This window comes from Rhipicephalus microplus, chromosome 4 (assembly GCF_043290135.1).
Source record: "Rhipicephalus microplus isolate Deutch F79 chromosome 4, USDA_Rmic, whole genome shotgun sequence".
Taxonomy (NCBI): domain Eukaryota; kingdom Metazoa; phylum Arthropoda; class Arachnida; order Ixodida; family Ixodidae; genus Rhipicephalus; species Rhipicephalus microplus.
This window is the reverse complement of record NC_134703.1, coordinates 169,032,381-169,044,722: the sequence shown is the minus strand read 5'-3', so window position 1 is coordinate 169,044,722 and position 12,342 is coordinate 169,032,381. Positions and strand designations below refer to the sequence as shown.

Below are 12,342 nucleotides of genomic sequence, written 5' to 3'. Positions count from 1 at the left end.
TGCGCTTCGGTGCCAGTCGGCGCCACGATAAGAACACTCGGATCGTACACTTCATCGCTATTAGGGCATCGTCACTCAAGACGGTATTTGTGAAATGTATCACACCGAACATATAGCACTAGCGTCGATGTCACGGGCAGTCTATTTTTCATTTTTTCTCCTTAGCTTTTTTACGCTGGGTGACATTCAAATAAAATAACTTCCACATGACGGATGCCGTTCAAATTTGGCCAAGATGACCTATGCATACCAAGCGATCGAATGATGGGCACATCTCGATCTGGAAATTTGATGTCAGTGCTCTTTTAAGGCTATAGTCCAGGACACCAGCGTGACATGTTGCACATTAATCAGGTTATTTATTCTATTCAACGATGACATTCCAGGTTGGTCGCCACTAATACCTGTCCGCGGTCAAGGTGAGGCTGCTCGTGCTGCTGCTTGTACTGCTAGTACTAGGGTCTGCTGCTTGTCCTTGGGTGTCCGCTGTGAAATTCTCGTCCACGCTGGTTTCAGGGTTGGCTGTAGCAGTGGTTCCACTCTCCGCTGTGTCAAATACAGCCACAACCTCACTGCCTGTTGGTTCTTCGTCAACTACTGGCACCTGTGCATGACAGAAAAGGAAATACTTATTAACAAAAGTGCACTTGTTTACAGCTCGTTAGCAAGAAATGTCTGACTGGACATGGACTTCACGCAGCAATTGGTAAAATAAATGAATTACTTTACATGAAATATACACTGGCCATGCATATGCATGAGCTTGAATATAACGAATGGCAGCCTCTATTGCTATTTTGGTGGCTGTAATGTGTTTATTGCTTGATATCAAGCTAATAAACAATTACATTTTCAATGACCTGCTTGATCAATTCTCACTGCGGCGCTCTAGCAACATCACATGCAATATTCATAGCATACTGAGAACACACGCCAAGTTGGCTCACAGCAATAACCTGTTACTAGTTGTAGCGTAATGGTAAAAACAGCTGACTACCTCGAAACTTTCCTCGACCAGGTCACTGTCGTTGATTGGCGGTGATCCGAGAAAAGAAAGCAGCTGCCCGTAAAACGGCCATTCTATGCCTTTAGCACCAGTGCTTGAGCCACAACGCCTCATCTTTTTGCAAAGAATGTTTTCGTGGACACTGGAAATTTTGTAGCACATAGACATGCATACACGGTAGTTCTGCCGGCCAAACAAAAAGCATTCCAAAGTAACAAACTGCCAGGTGCACAAAGATAATAAGCGCAGTGATACAGCAATACCAATTTATTAAACACATTACATACTCTGCCCTAATGGCACTCTGGCATTGTGCTCTGGCACTATAGAGGAGTCCCTCACCTACCCAATACAGGTTTACACGTCCCGTGAGCCTCTTCGAGTGCACCTTCGTCTGCTGACCCAACACGCACAGCACCCGTTGTCTTCGCTACAAGCGGACCGACCAGGCTGTACCTATTCGCGATGCCTCAATACGCATAAACACATGATCCCTTCAGGCTTTTCACCAGCCGTAATCCCTGCAGTGCCTCCATGGACATTGACTAAACCGCTGGTGTGCCTTCACATACGAGGAATTTCGTATAAATCGCGTGTTTCTTATATTGCCCTCAAGCAACTCACCTTGGCACATTTGGATGACCAATACAGTGACTCTGTGCACATTTACACCGATGAATCTGTAACTTCGTCTGCCTCAGCTGCAGCCTTCGTATCACTAACTCGGTATTTCTCGACAGTACAAATGAGATCACAGGTCATCCCCGACAGCTGCAGAGCTGGTGTCTATACAGGAAGCCATAAAATTTGTTAAGGACAAAGCACCGCGTACATGGGCGATTCTGTTCGATGCAAAATCAGCGCTTCAACCTATTCATTCATGCTCAAGAAGAGGCCAATTTTATGAGTTAGCGTTAGGATTCGTCCAAGCATTTGACCTAACATGCAGGAGCGGTCACTTGATTACACTAATGGATTCCGCGACACTGCGGCCTGGTTGGCAACGAAACAGCCGATAGCGAAGCAAGAGCGGCAGTATACAACGCTCCTATGTACGTCCGTACCGTATTCGCGAAGTGACGTCAACACATTGTTGAGATCGCTCATGCGCGAAAGCACTGCCATTTACTGGTCGCTACCAGATCACCGGAACAAGCGTCTGCAGGAAACAGACCCCGGTATGACTTTTCGTCTTCCAGATAAAATGAGCCGAAGACAAGCTAATATACTGCACCGGATTCGCCTGGGAGCCGCCTTCGCTCGCCACTACGAAGGCGCCACTACGAAGGCGCCTTCGCTCGCCACTAATCGTTCGTGCGGACAGCCCGAATTGTGAGCGCTGCCAAGTGCACGAAACTTTAGCTCACATATTTTGCGACTGTGCATTATACGTGGGGCAAAGAACAATGCTAACTGCAACGTTGGCAAGCATCGGAGGAACGCCATTTTGTGAAAGCCGCATATTGTCAGCAATGAACGACCAAGCAGTGTCAAAAACTGCTCCAAAGACTGTTTTAGATTTTATAAAAAGCACTGTACTAGATGTTAGTCTGTAGGGTACTATGCCGAGTGGCTACTGTACATACGCACCAACTCTTCTAGTCCCCGTCATCACCCTTCATCCCTCTTCCCTATTCCCTATGTAGAGAAGCAGGCTAGAGCGAACTAGCTCAGGCCGACCGCTCTGCCTTCTAATAAATTCTCACTCACACACCAGTTCATTTCCGATATCTTTACTGCCGTCTGAAAAAACAACGGGCGAGGAAGTCATTCATGTAAGAAAAATACACAGCATTACCTAAAGTTGATCACACTATGTGCCTCGGCAGGTTATAGTAATCCTTGTGTTTGTTAAGCCTCCGCTAACGGGACATAGACAAAAAGCCACCTGAACGTGCGCTCGGCCTTTTCGTTTGCGTGAGGTTCGCAATTTTTAATGCAGCTTGAAAAATTACAGAACCGGCCTGTATCTCGTTAAAAGAAGACACTGTAGCTATCATAGAGACAAGTAAATTCTAGCAGGAAAGAAAGCCTCCTTTTTGTAAAAGCATATTTTCGCAGCATGGACAAACTTGCAGGCGTGTAAAGGGCGCACTTTTAACTTGAGCCAGAGCTGATTTGAACGCCAATTGTACCATTCGTAAAAAAAAAAAATTGCGCGAATTCGAGAGCGCACTCTGTTCAAAAGATTCAAACCCAACAAGTGGCTGCGACGTTGTGAAGGTGGAGGCCTAGTCACACAGGCCAGTATTCCATTCCAGTGCCTAAACACGTCCCGTAAATTGGAAGCAGAGATACAAAAAAACACCAAAAATACCACTCACCTGTACTGCCTGTTTAAGTTTTCAAGTTTTTGGCATACTTTTTAGACGCTGTACGGTCCTTCACCATCCGGCAGGCAAGAGTTCAGAATATCTACCATAGATTTATAAATCCGAGTGTTCCTTGTGTTGGAACTGAGAGCAGTTAGATTGTCCTCCCAAATTTGTTTTACCGCCTCCGTCGCCGCCACAGACCAGTTCACCCGCCTTTGGCTCAACACTTCCTTGGGAACCAAGCTATTCGCGTCCGTCATGGGCGCCGCCATTTTGTCAGTTTATGGCGCAAACAAAGGTTGCCTACCTCCGTTTACGAAAGCAGTTGTTAGCGCATTAACTGCGGCAAGGGTTGTCGTGTGACTAGTTGCCACAGCCATTAGACTTAACGGCTCTCGTACTTAACTATGGTTAGACTGCTCGTGTAACCACGCTAATATCAAAATTTCTCATTTGTGCTTCGCATATCATCGATTACCCCTGTACGTGAAATCTGCCAACTTTTTTTTATTCTTCATGATTTGTTGTGCCACTTCAACTGCATTACATCATGCACTGTGTTACGTGTGTATGTCAGTGTGCTTTACTTCTTGTTTTAGTGTGCATGCTGTACATTTTATTCTATGTTAGTTTAAGATCACGTTAAATGGTACAACCCGAAGTGTTTTTTGTTTCAATGGAGGGATGATGTGGTATCAGGGTTTCAGTTCCAGTTTTAGAACCTGTTGTCTGGCCCCTAGGGGGCGTTGTTCTTGTATATATATATGGAGTTCGGTTCGGACTGGCACGGTGGATGGACGTGTTTTTTGAGCGCTCCCGGTTGACTGCGCAGATAAGTGGTTTTGCATGTTTTGAGCGTGCTTTTATAATTATTAAGGCAGCAGTTAAAATCTTTGTAGCCCTTAATATATCGTACGGCTTTTCCGGGGGTCAGTCACCAGGGATTTACTAGTTTGTGCATGTGTGTGTGTGTGTTTGTTTCTTTGTGTTTTTTTTTCCTTTTGCCACCCCGTGGGGGAGGTGCACGTACATTGAACACGCAAAGTTTGTAGTAGAGCTTCGACTTTCTCTTTTTCGTCGGGCAGGGGTCATGTCGTGTTTTGTAATTATCGAGTGAGGCAAGTCGTAAGGACAATTGGTGTCATAAAGACATAGTTAAAAAAGCTGTAAAGTGTTCTGGATGCGAGGGAGATTGAAAATAGACCCAAGTGGACAAGCAAATAGAGAAGAGGCTGACGCGAAGTGTAGGCGATGAGAGGTCGAGGAAAAAATGGGAAAATGGTGGTTGCCCAGAGTGAACTGTTGGTTAGAATCACCAAGCTTGAGACTGCGTTGGCGACAGCGCAAGAAAAAGTGAGGGCAATAGGCGAAAGGTTGAAGTCCGCCGAGGAAGGACTAGCCAAGGTGAACAAAGGAGCGGCCTATGGAGAGAACAGTAGGGCACCGGCAACCAGAACGGCTGAGAAGAAAGAACTAGCGAGTTTGGAAAAAAAGGTTCAGCTGGTTCAATTGTCGCAAGGCCCAGCAACAGTGAAGTACTGGAGGGGCTGGGAGGGGACAAAGCAGCCGGCGTCACAGGTGCAAGTTACCCCCAGGTACAGGACGCTCCAGCTGAAAAGTCACAGCATGTGATAATCGCCGGGGACTCGAATTTAATTCGATGTGCCAAAGCAATCAAAGAGAGGGTAAGAGGTGACAAGAGGGTTGCAGTAGGGACGTTCCCAGGACACAAGCTGGAACCAGTCATGAGGCAAGTGAGCACGAAACTCAAAACTACAGCTGATAGACGAAACCTCGTGATAATTTCAGGCGGCTTAAACGATGTCCTAAATGAAGATATGGCAGTACTAGCGACCACACCGGCGAAAAGGGTCGTTGACATGCGCGCCATTTCTCCTCAGGTACAGGTAGTGATATGCACGATACCGGAGGTACCGGTGCGTGACGTCAACCAGCAAAAAGTGGTTGTCAACGCAAACCAAGAGCTATGACGGATGAGTCGAGAGAAAGGCTTTGAAGTGGTGGAAATAAACAGAGAGGTGCATAGGTTGGGTGGTTTTCAGCGAGACAGAATTCACTTCGATTGGCGGCTAGGTCATGAGGTGGGTTCGCGACTTGCAGGACGCGCAGTAGCTTTTTTGGGAGGCACGTGGGCCCTTCGGGGCACAGGATAGCTAGTAACGAGAAAAACAACCAGGGAGACTCTTTGACAGGTGGTATGGACAGATACGATTCCAAAGTGACACCAGTATCTAAGATATAGGTAGAGTCCAGGGCAGAAATAGACGTAACCACGAGTGCCGAGCCAATTTAGACACAGGGTATATTAACATGCAGGGTGGTAGGAACAGGCTGAAGTGGGAAGAGATAGAACAACAGCTAAGTGAGGAGAGGCCAATGGTATACGGTTTTGTAGAAACACATCTTAGGGACATGGAACAACCTCCTAACAATCCGGACTACGCGTGGGAATATTGTAATAGAACAGAAGGCAGCAGAATGGGGGTTGGTACTGGGGCATTCATTTAAATTACGGACTGGCAAAGGGTCAAGCAGGAGTGCAAGGAACAATTATGGCTAAAAGGGAAAGTGGCAGGGCAAATGGCACTCCTTGGTTTGGTGTACTTGTGGACGAAAGCAAAGACCAGAGAGAAACACCAGGCCATGGTAGAGTGTATATCAAAGAACTTTAACGGGTTAGGAGGAGAGTGCAAGATAATCATACAAAGAGATATGAATGCGCACATAGAAGATATAGATGGGTATACCGACCCAACAGGGAAAATGATCATGGATATCTGTGAAAGGCATGATTTGATCATTCGCAACAGTACCGAGAAGTGTGCCAGGCAAATAACATTGGAGAAAGTAAGGCTGCAGTCGATGATAGATTACGTACTGATGTCACATAGGATGTATGATAAGCTCAGGGAAATGAACATAGATGAATGTCGCTCCAGAAGTTTGTGTAGTGATCACAAACGTATCAAGCTAAGTTTTCGAAGAACCGTGAAAGTGAGAAGGAGACAAGATGAGCAACTACAGGAAAAATTTTACTCAGAAAGGCATAGAAATAGCGACTTAACAAATTGAGAAAGTAATCACTGAGAATAATAAAGCAGTGTGGACATACACGAATTTAATTAGAATGTTTGAGCTAGAGCTTGCTAAGACGCGTAACAAGTCACCCCGGAAAAGAAGACACAAACCCAAAAGTTGGTGGGATGAGGAAGTTAAGAGAGCCATAGCAAAACGTCAAGAAGCCTCTAGGGAACACAGACATGCTAAGCAGCGGGGTGAACCGACAGGTGATGTTGAAAGAAAACGGGAAATCTTTCTAAGTTGTAGAAGGAATGCATCCCTTCTGATCAATGAAAAAATTAGAAGACAGGGATCTCAGTGGCTGGCAGAAGTACATAAAAAAGATAGAAAGGCAGCTGCAAAATTTTGGAACCATCTAAACTCCCTAATAAATGGGACGAGCCTAGAGCAGAGGTTTCAACTACAACTCAAGGTGATAGGCTTGAGGGGGACGAAGCTATTGAATTTATAAGAACAAGGGTGACAACAAAATTTAGACAAAGAAGTGCTTTATGCACCATAACAGACAAGGATGAATGAAGTGGCGCAATGGCTCCATTTTCACAACGAGAGAAAACAGCAGGGGGCCAAACCAAAAAGAACCATCGGTTAAGAAGAAGGTAGAAAAGCTGAGGCCGATATGTGGAGAATTGGCATGATTAAGAAGCCCGCACAAGATATCTATCGAACCTTTAAGCAGGAATTTGCCAAGGTAAGGATCTGTGATAATACTCGGGGTAGTTCTCTAATGTTTGAGGCCAGGATGGGAGTATTGTGAACCAGGACATATCGGGCCAAATATGAAGGGGTAGACACAGTATGCAGTGCGTGTGGAGAGAAAGAGGAAACTGCCGAACACTTGATAATGTTCTGTAAAGGGCTTAACCCTATAGTTCAGGATGATGGCGCAGAGTTTTTCAAAGTTCTGGGGTTTAGAGACAGGGAGGGTAAAATAGACTTTAAGCGGGTTGAATTAACTTGAAGGAGGTTATTTGATTGGTGGCTAAAGTCAAAGCACGAGTGAAATTTAAACCCTTTACTGCAAAGTACCAGTGCTAAACTTAACAATTTAAAGGAAAAAAAGACAAACCAAGTTGTTGGTTCTCTAATAATTACGGCTCGGTGGCGTTAGCCACCGCCTGATCTAAAGGGTGCAGCCATATTAATTCATCCATCCATCTGTAGAGTGTCGCTTGTGTATATAAAAAAATAACCGCAGTTGCCCAAGTGTGAACACTGGTTAGCATGTGAAGCATACATGTATGTTGAACTGCGATAAATTTGGTTTGTAATTTGTGACATGCATGTGTGTTATGAGTGAACACGAGTGAACACGTACGCGCGTATGCTTCGAAAGACGATGTTTATTGATAAGACGCTTTGGGTATTTTGATCAAGATGGCTTTATGGTCCGTAAAGTGAAGGGTGAGTGGGTCTGGTTGCAGCGGTCGAAGGTCGAAATTTGCAAAGACGTGGTCGATGCACGTCCCGCAAACCGTGGTCGGATGATATTTGCCGTCGTGCGTTGCTCGTTTCAGCGAGGGCCGCGACTCCATGTAGTCGGCCACCCAATCGTCCTTGATGACGTCGACGTTGAAGTCGCCAACTATCACGAAGGGTCGTCGTTGCGTTCATTGTTTCAGGTATTCTTCCACGGCTTCGTCGAGGTACTTCTCCACGGCGGCACGCGATTGGCCCCGCGGCGTCGACACTTGCAGGGGGCTTCACCGTCCGGATTCTCTTGTCGATGCTGACGCCTCGCAGCGGCTTCGCGTTCTCGAAGCTGGGAATCTTCCGCTCGACGTTGACGTATCGCAGCTGCTTCGCGTTGGGGATCCTCCGCTCGATGCTGACGTCTTGCAGCTGCTTCACGTTCTCGGAGCGGGGGATCTTCCTCTCGACGCCGACGTTTACGTTCCGCATCATGAGCTCTTCTCAGCTCGGCCTTGTCCATGGACGAAGTTTCTTCGGAATTGCTTGAGGTTCCACCAACACATTGGCTGACTCTATTGAAGGGACGTCAGTAAGTGTGTTAGCGGATTCGTTAGCATACATTTTCACCAGCGACATTGGACGTGGAGCGACCGCACAAACCAACCGACGAAAGGCGGCGCGCCCCGACACTCGGTTATTTAGAGCGAGCGCCGGCCCCGGCCTCGCTCTAAATAACGTACGCCAACTGTATGCTAACGTGCGGTATGCGCACGTTAGCATACAGTTGGCGTACGTAAAACTAAAGGTTGCGCGGTGCGCAGAGGGGAGAAGAATGGGGAAAAGCCGGTGGTGAAATGGGTAGCGGTGCTGTACACGTAGGTCACAAACGGGAGAACCAGGTCCCAGTTCGTTTCGTCAGGTGCCACATGCGCCGTGAGCATGTCACCCAGGGTCCGATTAAACCGCTCCGTCAGGCCAGTCGTCTGAGGGTGGTAAGCAGTACTCATCCGATGCACAATATGGCACTGACGGAGAAGTGCATGGATTACGTCGGATAGAAATACACGGCCCCGGTCACTGAGGAGCTCGCGAGGCCTGCCGTGACGCATTACAAACCGATTGAGGATGAAAGATGCGACGTCCTGAGCGGTCGCTGTAGGAAGAGCAGCGGTTTCAGCGTACCTTGTCAGGTGATCTACAGCAACGATAGCCCACCGGTTACCTGCCATGGTCAATGGATGTGGCCCATAAAGGTCGATTCCGACGCAATCGAATGGGTGGTCGGGGCACGCAAGCGGCTGTAGTGGAGCTTCTCCTTGATTCGGTGGCTGTTTCCGTCGCTGACACTCGTGGCAGCCACGAATAAACTGTCGAACAAAAGTGAACATCCCGCGCCAGTAGTACCGCTTCCTTAAACGTTTGTAGGTCTTGAAGACACCGGCGTGAGTGCATTGCGGGTCGGAGTGAAATGATGCACAGATTGTAGAGCGCCGCTTTCGGGGAATAACGAGCAGCCACTTCCTGCCGTCTGGTGAGTAATTGCGCCGGTACAAGAGGCCACCTCGAATGGGGAAGTGCGAAGCCTGGCGTCGCGTTGCTCGACTGGTTGGAAGTGTTGGTATCCCAGATAAAACGTCAAGAAGCGAAGTTATTCATGGATGGTCGCGCTGTGCAGAGGACATTGTGTTGACGTCAACGGCTGACAGCGCGTGTTCTATAGAATTAGAGGCAGCCTTAGTGGATAGTGGTGATCAGGAGAGCGCATCAGCATCGGCATGTTCGTGGCCGGAACGGTACATGACGCGGATGTCATACTCTTGAAGTCGCAGAGCCCAACGAGGAAGGCGACCTGTTAGATCATTCAGTGACGACAACCAACATAAGGCATGATGGTCTGTAAATACAGCAGACGTGCGACTATAAAAGTATGGGCGAAACTTGACAATTGTCCAAAGTATGGCTAGGCACTCTTTTTTGGTAACACTGTAGTTTACCTCAGCCTTGTTGAGCGATCTGCTGGCGTAGGCGACGACATACTCAGGGGATCCAGGCTTGCGTTGAGCGAGAACTGCACCGAGACCGACACAGCTGGCGTCTGTATGGATCTCAGTTGCAGCCGTAGATCATAGTGGTGCAATATAGGAAGTGATGTCAGGAGACCGCGAAGAGTGGTAAATGTGTGATCACACTCGGAAGAGCATGACGTGATATCGTTAGCACTGCATAAAAGTTGGGTCAAAGGGGCAAATATGGAGGCAAAGTTGCGCACAAACCGACGAAAGTAGGAGCACAGTCCTACGAAGCTGCGTAACTGTTTCACAGTCATCGGCTTGGGAAATTCAGCAACAGCGCGTAGTTTAGCCGAGTCGGGAAGAACGCCATCATTTGATGCGACGTGACCGAGAATGGTGAGCTTCCGAGCACTGAAGCGGCATTTCTTGAGATTCAGTTGAAGCTGTGCATTCTTCAGACACGTGAGGACATGTTTCAGGCGTACAAGATGTGTTGCGAAATCGGGTGCAAAGACGACGATATCGTCGAGGTAGCTGGGGCATATGTTCCATTTCAAACGCCGCTAACCGAGTCCATCATGCGCTCGAATGTGGTCGGCGCGTTGCAGAGGCCGAAGGGCATGACATTGAGCTGATATAGCCCGTCCGGGGTCACGAAGGCTGTTTTTGGACGATCAGAATCTGCTAAGGGCACCTGCCATTACCCCGAACACAAATCTAACGACAAAAAAAACTCGGCACCTTGTGAGCAATCAAGGGCGCCATCAATCCTGGGTAAAGGGTATATGTCTTTGCGAGTGATCTTATTAAGGCGCCTGTAATCAATGCAAAAGCGAATTGTACCATCCTTCCTCTTAACAAGAACGACAGGTGATGCCCATGGACTTTGGGAAGGTCGGATAACGTCACGCTTGAGCATATCGTCAAGCTGTTCGGCGATAACCTGACGTTCCGCGATGGAGACACGAGATGGTCGCTGTCGTACTGGCCCGTTGGAACCTGTGTCGATGCAGTGAAAAAAACTGGGAGTTCGGCCAAGGCTAGGTTGAGCAGCGTAAAAGCATTTACGGAACTGGTAGAGCAGCTGAAGAAGCTCAGAGCTGTCAGATGGCGATAGTCCATCGGCGATCGATGAATCGAAAAGCTTGGAAGGTGGTGCATTGGAAGGGTTGAGGCCACTGATGGCGTCGTAGTCACCGGAACAATCTGGCGGCATGGTAAAAATTTGTTCCTTATCAATGGCATGCACGTGTCCAAAAGATTCGCCTTGAAACAGTTCGACGGGATACGGAAGGAGATTGATGAGGCAAAGATCACTGTTTCCTTTTGAAATGGAGAGGGTTGAATAAGGCAGAAGAAGTGATCTTCGACAAAGGAAGAGGCTTGATGGTTCACAGAATGCAGCTTTGTTCCTTATACCATCACAAAACACGGCGAGCAACACAACTGCTGTCGGAGAATTTTCAGTGCATTTTTTACGATGAGTTTGTGTACGGCGGGCTGAATGCGGTTGGTTGGTTGTCATACATAAAACGGGAAGAGTTCACGTTCCGATCTTGCACAATTAATAACGGCGTGGTTACGCGATAAAAAATCTCATACTATACAGTATTATGTCGTGTGAGCATGACAAAAGGACAATAAACTCAACAGTGTAGTGGTCATTCGCCATGATCAGTCGGACAGTACAGGCGGCTACAGGCTGAACTAGGTCCCCATTCGCTGTTTGCAGCGACATTATATCATGAGGCTTAGTCACTTTTCGGAGCTTGCGGCAAAATTTAGCGTCTATCACGGAAACAGACGCACCGGTATTCACTAGAGCATATGCCGAAACAATGGAAGACATACTTTTTCCCGCGCGCTCGAAGACGAAAGCCCTTCGAGCCTTCCTCGAGTTCTGTGCTTGCGCGGACCTCGCCGCCTTATAGACGGACTCTTTTCACTCGCACTACTGACTGTACTGACAAGACGTTCTCTTGCCATGACATTCACTTTTTCTTTCCTTCCTCTCTTCTTCCTATCATCTTTACTTCCCCTTCCCCGATCCCTAAAGGCGCTGAGCCGTGCCCCCGCGACGGGAGGCAGAAAATAGCGTCCTTTTTGTCTCTTCCTCTTTCATTAATCTCTCTCTCTCTCTCTAGAGCATATGCTCGAGTACCTTTTACAAAACCTTCGGCAATATTCCATGGCAATGTCCGAGGACTTGATCATTTCGACAGCTAAGTTGTTGCCTCCTGAACTGCGGCGGTTAGTTTTCTTCGTGTTCAGGAGCTGGCCGACGAGGCATGGGTGACAGAGAGCAACGACGGGGTGAAGCTGAGCGACCAGACATAGTACGCAGACATTCCCGTGAAGACGATCTTGACTGAGGATCCGAATTTTCCAGACGAGATCGAGGAAGGTCCATGAAGCTGTTCTGTGTCCGGGCGTCTGTGTATCCCGGAATGCGATGACGGCAGTATCAGGCAATATGGCCAGGACCGCCGCACGC

At 47.8% G+C, this 12,342-nt stretch overlaps 1 long non-coding RNA gene across 1 annotated transcript in view; it reads right to left on the bottom strand.

Annotated features, from left to right (window-relative positions):
- Window positions 1–339: 339 nt before the first annotated feature.
- LOC119171502 (uncharacterized) overlaps window positions 340–12,342 on the bottom strand; it is a 49,501-nt gene continuing 37,498 nt past the window's right edge. The window contains exon 2 of the long non-coding RNA XR_012894793.1: window positions 340–604. This is a non-coding gene — a long non-coding RNA (uncharacterized LOC119171502). The remainder of the gene's footprint in view (window positions 605–12,342) is intronic.